Genomic DNA, 12,639 nt, shown 5'->3' with positions numbered 1-12,639 from the left:
TTGGTCTCGTCTGTTACTTTTCCTTTTCCTTTCCTTTTACTTGACCTTTTTCAGGAAATAGAATACATACTGTAAACATAGTGGGGGGAAAAAGCCACCAAGCTGCTGATATGAGTTCAGTTTTCACATTTCTGTGTAGATGATATATGTTAGTAGAGTCTGATCCCAAGTTATGTAAGTTCATCTTCTCTCAATCTGAGCCAAAGCAAAATGCCTACAATTAAAGAACAGGAAGGGTGGAATATCCAGGAAGAAGTTTCAGTTTTGGTTTTTTTGTATTTATTTTTGAACCACCCTAGAGCAAGCCAAGAGCTAATAGGTAAACACAACCCAATTCCAAATTGGTGACCTGTAAATGGACTGATATGATGATGACTCAGAGGCTGTCATGACGAGAACACGTTGAGATCAGAAGAAAAAAAAACGTTATCACTGCCGGTATGCTCCGGGGCCCTAAACGAAATGTGTTCTTTTACTTTCCAGGTTTTATCTTTCAGCGCAGCGATAATGTACTTTCAGACAGGAAGTTGTTAGGCAATCGGTTATGAAATAATGGACTTTGTGCAGGTCTGCCACAGAATGAGGACAGTGTGAGGTGTACAGCGTTAACATGTTATCTGTTTTGATTAGGCGCTTCGTTATTTCACAAACTGTCCTACTGTGTTGTACTAGTGGAGCGTGGATGCCATGTCCCTTTGTTAAACGTTGAACGCAGACTTTCTGGGGAAGAGGGATGAACTATTTTCCCCTAGAAATCCATTGTATCAGTCATCATTCACAGTATGGTGTTAGTCAATACTTTGAGGCCTCAGCCAAAATTTGAGGAGTTTCTGCCAGTCGCAGTCTCTGCCCAAACATCCCTTAATAAGCCCATTTGAATGAAGGCATTAGTTATGTAACATTCACACTATGCATTATACACTGGCTGCTTCAAGCACAGAACAGGATCATCCATCTTATTATGAAGCTCAAATCACATCTCCTATCCAACAGTCTATTAATTATTCTCGTAATTATATCTCTACATTGCTTTTGTCATTTGGAAAGGTTACCTTATGTTAAACTTCTCTCTCTCTTTGGAATCTATTATGTAATTTGTCTATTAGTGCCGAGAGAGGGCCACTGTGATGTGCTGACCTGAAACATGAGTGCAGAGTAATTAGTTTCCTTTTGATTCTCTGCCGTTCCCATCGCCCTAATCAGCAATGCATTCAATGCATTCACACTGGGCTAAAGAAACTCACTTAAAAAAAAAAAAAAAAAACTACCTCGAAAAAAGTCAGCGTTTACTGGCCGTGATTTTAACACGTAAGACACGGTTATTAATGCACGTCCATCTGGCTTTGCTATTGACAGACATACTCCCTGGCTGACCAGATGCATGTCCAGGTGGCCTGATAAACAAAGCATATCAGAGACGTTAACAGCACAGTGTTTGGTTAGTAGTGGGACTGAGAAAAGAGCGGAAAAATGACTGGCTCTCTCTGCGGCCGGAGATTAGCCAATGATGGAGCTGCCTTGCCCTCTGCCTGTTGGAAAGGGCTGGACCCCCCGACGGTGCCCCAGAATGCTTGTACAGTATTGCGTGTGGCTGTGATACTTCATTGTGTAAGCTTTTCCTCCCCAGGCAGAAACATGTTTGCTTTGCTGATACGAACACTTTGTACGGATTCCTGGACCGCACACAAGCGCGTTCAATAATGTCCAAATTGTGTCATTCAAGAGCAGATCTGTCCCGTGTTGTTGTTGGCACCTCTCCCTCGCCCGTCTCACGTTTCTGCTGCTGCTGCTATTGCTGTTTTTGTTGTATGAAGAGGAAATGTCTGACACAACTGTTTGCGTCACAAAACTGTTGACACGTGCCTTTCTTTTGACCAAAGATGATAGGATTGATTGATGATTAGAGGTGGCAGAAGATCTTATGTACTTGCCACACTGAGCGACCGTTTTCCGTGATGAGGATTATGAAAGTGAACAGCATTCAGTTGGTTCTTTTTTTGCAAAAGTTTTCAAAGATGATCAGGTTTGCCACCACCACAAGACCGATTATATGAACCTGTGAGACAGACAGACCTATTCACACTAACAGAAGAGAGAACATGTACCAAATTCACCATGACTAATGCCTCTGTGAGTAATTCAACATGCTGTCAATTATTACTCACACAGAGAGCACTGTCTCCCTTCTCATTGGTCCAGATCTGGCCATGCTGAGCGCTTCTTCAAAGAACAGTCCCGTGACTTCCACCCTGACACGACAGAACAGGACCAGGTTGTGTGTGTGTGTGTGTGTGTGTGTGTGTGTGTGTGTGCAGGAGAGGAGGAAGAGAGGGAGGTATTACGACGGGGGTCGTTCTTGTCCCAGTGGTCATGGCCGTAGACCTGGTCACACTACTTTCATGTGTCCCTGCTCAGGGACAGTAAACAAACAGATTGTGAGTACGAGCCATGGCTGCCTTACACACGGCTCTGTTTTGACGCCAGGGCACAAGCGTGGTGATGCAACGGCGATGTGCTGTTGACATGTTCCTCTGTAAGCGGTGCACAATCGGAGGCGGCGAAGGGGAAATATGAGCGACGGATGTGCATTTACATGTTAGTTTAGAAGGTGCTGCGTATGGCATTTTAACATCAATATATCATTGTCAAATCAATTACGATATTTTGGTATATTTACGTTAAGCAAATGACACTGTGGTGGAGATGATTGGTAGCCTCTATCTCACACCAGTGGTATTGTCGGTGCTGGTGTTTCTCAAAATTAAGACCACATTTCCCATAAACCCCATGGCTTACTGTCACAACGAGGATGTTACTACATGTCCTCCTCCATCGCCTTGTCTTCTTTGCGTCTTTGGTCAAAGGTTTTCTCTTTCACTTTACTGAAGAGGATAAGCATGTTTTTTTTCCATCATCCTTTCACTCCTTCCACCATTTGCCATTGCCAGAGACTCTGGAATTTTAGCTCCATTTGCGCTGGAGGAATAGCGGCCCACTTTCTGTTTTGTGCCATAAAGCAATATCCCTTTGTACTGTAAAGATTTCAGCAGATTTCCCACAAAATCCAACCCAGTGGCAGAATGCAAGATGCAGTGTAGAGGCCGGTGGAGGCTACTAATCTAATTGCCGATGTCTCAGTTATTTGCGGAAATTATACAAATGTCTCAAAATGTATTTGGTAGTGATTTATTGATGTTAAAAGGCTACATGTAGTACCTTTTTAATATGGTACTTTGGAGACAACTTCAAGTTTTAGCTATTGATATACTGTACATATCCAAGCTTTTCAACAAGGAAAGGGATATGAGAACTGAAGTATTGCTTCATTGTTTTGTTTTGTTCTTTCAGAGAGAGATGGAGAGAAAAGACAGAGTGATACAGCTGCAGTGGAAGGAGGGGGGGTGGGTGGGGTGGTGGTGGGGGTGGGGGTGGGGGGGGTTTGCACAGAAACAGCAGTAGAGGCCTGAGAGGGGTAGGAGAGAGAGGAGAGAGCCCCAGTTACTCAGTAACCCAGAGCAGCAGTCCCATACTCACCTTTCCCCTAATAGCCCTTCACCTTCAGAACCACGTGAAGTGGGCCTGTATGCTGACTCCCCATAGTGTGCGCTCGAACACACACACACACACACACACACACACGCACACACACAGGCCAAGACAGCTCAGCCAGTGACAGAGAATCACAGCAGCAAAATAAGAGCGTTTAGCAGAAATTGCCCTCTTATAGCAGACCAAGTCGGATAGCGGCAATTTAAAGGTGCAATAAGTACGATCTTTACTGTCGCACAGCACAAAATGACCGTAATATATCTGGCGGGGTTTGATAGGGTTGTTGATCAATACCGGTGACTCAACGATTACTTTGCCAGGCGCTGAGATTTCTGGCTCTCAAAACTCACTTTCGGGCCCGTACTCTCTGTTTGGAAAAATATAAGCCCATCCCCCCGCCTCCATCTGCTCACATTTTCAGCTGCTCAGTGATGGAGGTGCTGTGAGCATCGCAAAACATTTCAGCTACAAAGGATAAAAAAAAACCTCGTTCTCAAGCCAAAAATCAAAGGACAAAGCAGTATTATTATTACAGTATTTTGCATCGTGATATATTACCTCTTCTCTAAACCTTTCTGCTGGATCTCTGCTCTAATTACTAGCTTACTCATTTTATTATGACTATGTGAGTTTATTTGTGGCAATTACAGGCCACCATAGCTGTGCCAGACACCTGTTGATGTTGCAATTCCTTGTTCACCGATAGAGGTTGATAAAAGCCATAGATTACTTAATGCCGCTTTAAAGCTACAGTTGTTTTTTGAAAAAACGTAACTTCTTAGAACATAAATTACTACATAAAAGACATTGTTGAATATGGGTGGATGGTGTAGTCTGTGGGAAAAGCGTGTACTACCGTGTCAGCAGAAAGCCACTCCCTCCCGTTCAAGGGGCTGAATGAGTGAGATGTCAATGGAAAGTATGAGTCACTAGACCTACAACTCACAACAATAATATTTAGCATGACTGGGAAGCTCGGCGTAGTCTAGAGAAGGTAGATTAGTGATTAGTGGCTTTATTGTGGAGTATGAAGGCAAGGAGTGGCTGCGACAGAACTGGTGGCATGACATCATTAATCCTCCCCAGCCCACACATTCTCCGGGCCAGACTGGTAAGGGAGGTGCCGACTGAAAGATTGGCTGCTAATTCAGTCAAGGGTGAGGAGGAGAACCAGAGCGATCCAGATCAGCCCCGCAGAAGCCTTTGCCCTTTCCCTCATCGCATGGGTGTGACTGGGATCTTGGTTATGCCTCATCTTGGAGCGCAAGTGAACGAAACAGTGTGCCTTCTCATACTTCTTTTGATCATTAGATTCTTTGAAATGATTGCAGGAATATGAGTTCAAAATTAACTTTCCTGATTATTACAAAAAACTAGCAACATCTAGCAACAAGTACACTTCATAATCTTTCAACAGGCTTAACAAAAGGGCTCATTATTCCTAATCAGCAGACAAATAATCAAACCTGTTCCCATTGGGTAGACTCGCCCTGCTCGAACTGAACGTTTTAGCAGTATGCTGGAAATAATGAGTCTGGATGAGTAACCGCATTACATGACTGTGTGGGAAGAGTAATCATACCTGTTGCTTCAGCTTTAATACGCGCAATTTCTATTTTCAAAACTAGTCGGAGCATAATGACAACCCATGTGCAGACTCTGTCAAGTTAAGAGAAAAAACTGGAGAGCAGAGAAGAGCGTAATCACAGTGTGAAAGTGCCAGGTCTCTGTGAAAAAAAACAAAAAAAGCCGTAGCGACTTTTGTGTCCCACAAGGAGCGTCTGTCACGAATCGGCATCCACAGGTGTGTCACGGAGGTTGTGCAGTCCTATAAATAACAACAAACACTAAATAATTAACTGGGCAGGGCCCCACATTTGGATGCCCTCCGGAAAAAAATGAGACTGTCCTTTCAACGGCAGTTCAAATTGCTTCATGTGTGCCGTGAATTTATTTTTTGTGGTTTATCAGCCTGTGGTGGGGATGTGTCAGTTCATATACGCTGCTGTGTGCTGGGAGGAACGCAACACCAGGTTTAGTTGTAGTTGGGTTTCGTTTATCTGCTCACACACAAATGAAAAAAAAAAAAATTGAATGCAAATGCAGGTGAGACAGGGAAACCCTCAGAGACTTGTAAAGACATCTTGCTCAAAAAGAGAGAAAAAGTGATTCAAGCAAAGACAAAAGTGAACCGGAAAATTGCAATATGCCAACAACAAGCAAGGGGGGGTAAAATCATTAAAGAGTGGTGGTGGTGGGACGGTGTACAGTATGTGTGTTCAGAGACTGAGAGGATAGAGACTTGACCCTCTGGAAACTTCTCCCAGCGTGAGCGACGACTCTCATTCCCTGCATAATAAACTGGCACAGCAGCAGGTTCATATTCAGCCAGCAGACGCTGCCAAGTTGGTAATGGTGATAATGATGATGACGTTGATGATGATGACGTTGATGAAGAGGAGGAGGGGGAGGAGGAGGAGGATGATTATCTATCTATCTATCTGTCTATCTATCTGTCTATCTATTTATCACCTCAACAATGAGCGCTTAGCACCAAAGATGTCACTAAAATAAAAAATGAGGAACTTGCGGATTTCTACTTTAAAGGTAATAGAATTCACATATTACTGTCAGTTGTAAGATATTTGGTTGATCCTCAAGCAGCAAAGCTTATTTATCCGTCCCACCCCAAATCTCTTCTTCTGTATCCATCTAAAATAAAACTCACTTCTCATAGACATGCCATTTGACAAGAAGAAGAAGAGGAATCAGAAAACAGACAGGTTGGGGCCATCATTTCTCGTTTATTTATCTAATCTGCGCAATGTTCTTGTTTTTGAACATTATTCTTCCTGTATGTTTTTCTAAACTCTTGATTTTTTCTGTTTTATTGCATGCTTCCATCGTTTAGTTTCCTTTTTATTGCCCTTGCTAACACTCAGTATATGAGAGATCTTGCTCTCAAGAGTGTTTGTATTGTATGCATAAAATTGAGTAATGATTCAAATTCACAAATCTGCCCGTGAATCATGACTCTATTGTGGTTGAAGCTCAAGTTCTTGGTGTTGACTCAGAAAATGAATCATGGAACCTGCGGAGAGCCCAGATCATCTGAGCAGCTGTCCCAACAAGCCGGGGGCCGGGGCCGGGGCCAGATCGGCCCCTGTTTTCACCCAGCGAGGAGAGGGGAGGCATTCGAAAACTTTCCACACAACGCTTTTTAAAATGCTTACTTTCACATCGTGGAAGTAAATCAAATCCGTGTAGAAAAACAACCGTTGGTATTTAACCTGAGTGCACAGAAGCAAAGAAACAGCGTTGTTGCTGAATAACTGGCATGGTGGGTAAACTCTGGTCATTTCCTCCCATTCATACTCAGAAAGGTCTTGACTTTCTCTTAAGTGATATCTTGGCTCCAGCAGATGAAATGCTTCAGATTGATCAAGAAGTAGGAAACTGTGTTTGACCTGGAATAGGAAATCACAGTAGGAAGTTAGATAAAATTCAAGAATGGAGGAGCAGGCTGTCACAAAACATGTTCCACTTGTCTTGCAGTTTGATTTATGTGGAGTTGTATTGTTCTTGCCATTGCCTGCGAAACAGTAGCCATACTATCAACAAATCTGTTTTAAATCTTTGCTAAACACTTCTGACGAAACCTTATTTTCACCTTATTTTAGTTCACCCATCAAAGTCTACTCCAATGGATATGAGCAGGATTTGGGGTGCAAATTCACAAAAAAAATGAATAAAAAAGAAAAAAAAAGAATCTGATCATTGTACTTAGATACTTTATACTAGGATCATTATATATTTTGTTAAAACCTGCAAATATGCAGCATTTCTGTGAAGTTGTGTTTACAGTAGCTACTTTCTAATTACATTTTTTTTTTTTTTTTTTTGGTAAGATGAGAGAAAAGGTTGCCGGGTGTTTTGAAGGTATAATTTATGGTTGTCTTGGGAACAGTGTGTGATTTTAGCTTGGTGCTTTCATACGTGGGTGGGCCAAACATGTGAGTCAGCGAAACAAACCACTCTGATTGCATCTGTTGTCACGATATGAGAGAGATCGTGAACTCTATCTATTCTTATTCCCTGGAGAGCGGCCATATGGTTGTGCCTCTTTTTTGTTTGTGCAAATCTCAGAATCAGTCGTCTGGTTCGTTTCACCATGCTTACGGCTCAGAAGACGAAGAAGAAACACTCTGACCAAAAGGAAAACCAGAATCAGGAGCAGGAATATACAGTGTTATGCAATAGGAATAAACAATAGGAATATATTACAGTCATACAAATCACACATTTTCCTGCATCATTTCTCATCAGGCTTTAGGAAAAAAACACGGGGATCTGTGCTGCTGTAGCTTACAGTTCATTTGATGTAACTTTGTGCAATACAGCTGAGAAATAAATTTACTATAATCCAACTGAGGCCACTTTTATTTTCTTTACATTGAGGTTGCCAGTTTAAAAGCAGTATATTTCAGAGTGGACATCATTACCATAAACAGTCTCCCTTTTTCTTCTTTTTCTTCTGAGCCAGACGTGATTTGTTCTGTTTAGCGTCAAATCCCCATCAAAATTATTTCCCACTTCACATGGTTGAACGAGCATGAAGGAAATAAGAACCTGTTGTGAGTCCCACTGCAGAGACAAGTTGCCTTCCCTCCTTCCTCCGGACAGTGAAAAGGCTGGGCCGCTGATGAGCTGAGGGAGTGAAACAGGCAGCTGAAGCCATCCACCTGCTCCCTGGCACAGGCACCCATGGGAGCCGGTGGGGATCACACCTTGCATGCGGCGCTCTGCCCCCGGGAGATGCCAGGCTGCAGGAGGCCTTGTCCAGACTTGCCAGACTCCACTCAAACCGACTCCCACAGTACAAGTCGGGCCTGTTTTCCTCTGTCTAGCCCGGAGCATTGTACTGTATGGGATAATTAGCGAAACTTTCAAAGATGACTATAGCGTTGCATTAACTGTAACACCTGCGCCTCCGCTATATGTGATCTTGTGAAATTAGTACAGCATCTATCTACTGTTCATTACCCTTGTATCCATTTGCTGGACTGGTTTCCCGATCCATATTCAAATACACCTAAGGCACCCATTTGATTTTTGTCAAGAGGAGTGCGAGTAATGATCGCTGTGATCAGGACAAAGAGATTAAATGCAGACGTATAGTGGAGATGAGAATATCGTCATCATTATCGTCATCGTCATCAACATCATTATCACAATCATCGCCTCCGTCATCATCAACACATACAATTCTGTGAAATCAAGTCTTCATAAAATCATCAGCAGTGACGACACTCAGAGTGCCAACATGTGCCATATGAAACATGTCGCTGTTGTTGGGTGAAAACCTCATATCTCAGAGTTTTTAGCTTGAGCGCCATGCATTTTTTGAGTTCATCCAATTGCTTTTGAAAGGACTTCATAAACCCAAACGTTGTAGAATTTCCTCAACCCATAGAGGAGCATGTAATCCTTCAATTGAAGATAAAACATGAAAATCGGCATCATTCGACAGTGACAATACGTACCATACTGGATCCTGTCTGTCCTGGAGATGACAGTATCATCACCATCATCATTATCGCCATCATTATCATCATTAAACAGAATTCTATGAAGTCTATGGACTCAGCAGTGATGACTTACGTTGGACCGACACTCAGAATACGCCCGCAAACCATGAAACAGCCTCCAGATATAGTGGATCCTGTCTGACAGAGTGCACAGTATAGCTTTCCAGTCTTTCCAAATCCGTCCTGATGGTGCATTACTGTGTTGCAGCTCCCCGGGAGGCTCGGGCCTCAGGGACTAATAATGTCTGTCATGCACGCTGTAATAGGCCGCACAAATCTGGAGGTGAGAGGCATTAGCGAGCGGTCCTGACAGAGCCTCGCAGCTCTCTGCTGGAAGAGCGCGGCGGTGCTACAGCGGGGCCTGTGGGCATCAGCTGTGAAAACAAGCCGAGACTGATAACAGATCAGGCCCACATTCCATGATGTGCTGTGCTGGGCGACACAATGGACCACCGATTCTCACAGCTCTGGTTTGGGAGTGGTGATGGTGGTTGATGTGGGAGTAAAAGGGGGGGGGGGGGGGGGGGGTAGAGGGAGGGGGGTGGAGGGGATATGGAGGGTTGGGTTGGCGGGATTTCACAGAAACCCACTGCTTTGATTCGTATCTTATGTCATGGCTCGGTTGCGCATGGCCCTGCGAACGCCTTGGAGAGAGAGGAAAACAAAAAACACGCTGCTCCGTTTTATATGGTGTCAATTTTAGGTCCGGTCTGTTTTTAATGATGTGAGGAATGGCTCGGCAGTGTAAGACCCAGGTGCTGACAGACGCCCCGCTGCGTTGAGCAGGCTCTCCGGGTCCATGCTGTGCCGGCCTGGCTGGGACTGGCTGGACGGCTGAGTGCAGGTTGCCCAGCAGGCTGTGTTGTCTCATCCTTCAGCCAGGGATGATAGATGGAGCTGGAAACGCTCCCGGAGAGGGGGTGAGCACATGTGTGGCAAGACGTGGCAGGTGGTGAGCGCTGACTTGACAGCAATTAAATGTACAAATCTTTGATTAAGCTCATGGGAAGGCAGTCATTAGCAACACTGAATGGGCTCTCCCCCAACACTCACACACACACACACACACATGCACGGTCATACTCTCTCTCTTTCTCTCTCTCTGTCTTTCTCTCTCTCCCTCTCTCTCTCTCATGCACACACAGGCACAGATGCAGCAGCGTGCACACACACACACACACACACACACACACATTATTACACTGTTTACACATACACCTGCTTGTGTAACAGTAACACTAATGTATGGGTGCTCATGTGGGTCTCACAGTGATTACTATATACAGTATGTGCTAAATGTACAATATTGTTGGTGAAGCAGACACTGCCTCTGCATCTTTAGTCATAACCACATATGCATCATGTTCTCTCAATCTCCCACATGAATGTCCCCCACTGATGTGCCCTTGAGCAAGGCATTTGAATTGAGTTATTAAGAAGTTGTCACCTCTATGGAAGAAGACAGGGTTTTTGTCGCTTCTTGTTAATGAACTATGGATTCAACGCTTTCAAATGGTGTATTACATCTAGAATATATTGCTTGTTTGAATATTGCTCAACACAAAAAGAATCTTTTGAGTAGCAAGATTTTAAAGTTTTAAAGCTCCTCCATTATATACTGCAGACTAACAGCTTTCCTGTGTGCTATTGTTCCCTTTCTTGACACCGATGTTGGATTGAAAAGTCAGTATTCAGTCAGTATTTTACAAACTGGTTTCTCAAGTTTTTGTTTGACTTTGCTTGTTAGTTTTGGAATGATAAATCAACTCTATTGAATGGCAAGAAATCACGCCACCCAGCCTGGTAGCTAGTCCCCACAAAGGGTTAAACTGTCCCATTTGTACACTCCTTGCTGCAGCCATGCAACAGGCTATGCTGCACAACTTGCATGCACACAGCTATAGCACTTTGGATGCATATGCACAGAGTGATACTGTATGTGTTGTCTACTGCACATAGTATGTTTTGTCCCCTTGTGTGAGGTGCTGTTGTCTTTGCCATGTGTGCTTGTATATTCTGTGAAACTGAATGGGTCCTAATGCGCTCTCTTCAATAATACTTTCTTCAATAAATTCTTCATGTAGTTTAAATCTCACAGCCATACGTTTTGGCAGTCTGCCTTCTTCGGTGGCTGCGACTGACTAAGCATTACAGAACAGAGCATATATAGTCTATCAACTTAATTAGTCCCATCTGTAGACTATACCACATAATTAACCATAATAGGACAGAACATGTTGTTCACTCATCTTTTAGCTCGGCAGTGTCCTCTTGCATCATCTGAAGTCATCATATATGTCCAGAAAAATGTGTTCAATGCATTATTTACATTAGAAACTCCTCATATCATACGACAAAAACTCATGTAACCCCTAATAAATCCATGAATCCTACTGCCTCCAAAGTTTCCCTCCCTCCCCTCATAGATAGCATCTGTAAACTGTGTTAAGTTGCCAATGAGATTTATTGTACTTGGAGATTAAAGTGATTAAAGCATAGAGGTCGCCATCAGATTGATGGGCTTTTGCTTCAGATGTCTGGATGTCCATTTAGAAAGGTTTGCTCTTGATATGAGAAATGTACTTGGGTATCCACAGCAAAAATGACAAGGACATTTGCCCCCTCCTCCTCGCCCCTCTACATGCTACTGTGAACTAATGAACCATGGTACGAATTGGTGAATGGAAAACTAATATCCAAATGCTCATCAAATGTTGCAATCCTCTTTAAAAAGTACTGCCATGAAGTAGTCTTTCACATGAGGAAAGAGTGTCACCTTTACGTATGTCACACACCTAACAAGTCCCTTTTGAGTTGCTGCTGTCTTCCTGTGGGATTCAGAGTGGTAATTGCCATCCTCCCCCCAGCTCACTAATGAGAGCCGGGTCATTCCCCGTGCCCAGCCTGCCCCGGGTTGGGCCAGATCTCACAGCGTACATCCCATAATCCCATCGTCGTGGAAACAGTGGAATGCTCAGAACTCAGAGCAACTGAGAAGACTCCAGTGAATTTGATCATCTGTCAGTTATCACACAGGATTAATGAACAGAAATGAAAGCTTTAAAGCAAAAATACTCAGTTTTTGAACCATCACTATGCAACTCAACTCCATGTCTTTCACATGAAGAGTTATTTTCCAAAACGTTGTTTATTCATTTAAGAAGAAATCATTATCTGAAGCTCATCTTTTGATATATCTAAAATATTGAGGATTGTGTCTATAAAGGCCTTATTAATTTTTTGCGAGCAAGGACAAGCAAATTGCCCAGCATTCTTTACAAAAGTCCCACAATCTGTTTTAATGTTTTTTAACGAGTAGGTGTTTCCTCTTTTCAAATGCTGGATATCTCATTTTGGAACGTAACTCTTCATGCTCCCTGGCTGTTGAATGTGTTGCTCCTCTCCTTTCATGGGAATCTGTCACCGTGGAGATGCAGCGGGGCTCCCTCCCTGCCAGAGCCAGGAGAGACAGCGTGCATCCCATTGGACCAAATCCATCCTC

Source organism: Centroberyx gerrardi, chromosome 6 (genome assembly GCF_048128805.1).
Source record: "Centroberyx gerrardi isolate f3 chromosome 6, fCenGer3.hap1.cur.20231027, whole genome shotgun sequence".
NCBI classification, from domain to species: domain Eukaryota; kingdom Metazoa; phylum Chordata; class Actinopteri; order Beryciformes; family Berycidae; genus Centroberyx; species Centroberyx gerrardi.
The sequence above is the reverse complement of the archived record's forward strand: the minus strand, read 5'-3'. Positions refer to the sequence as shown.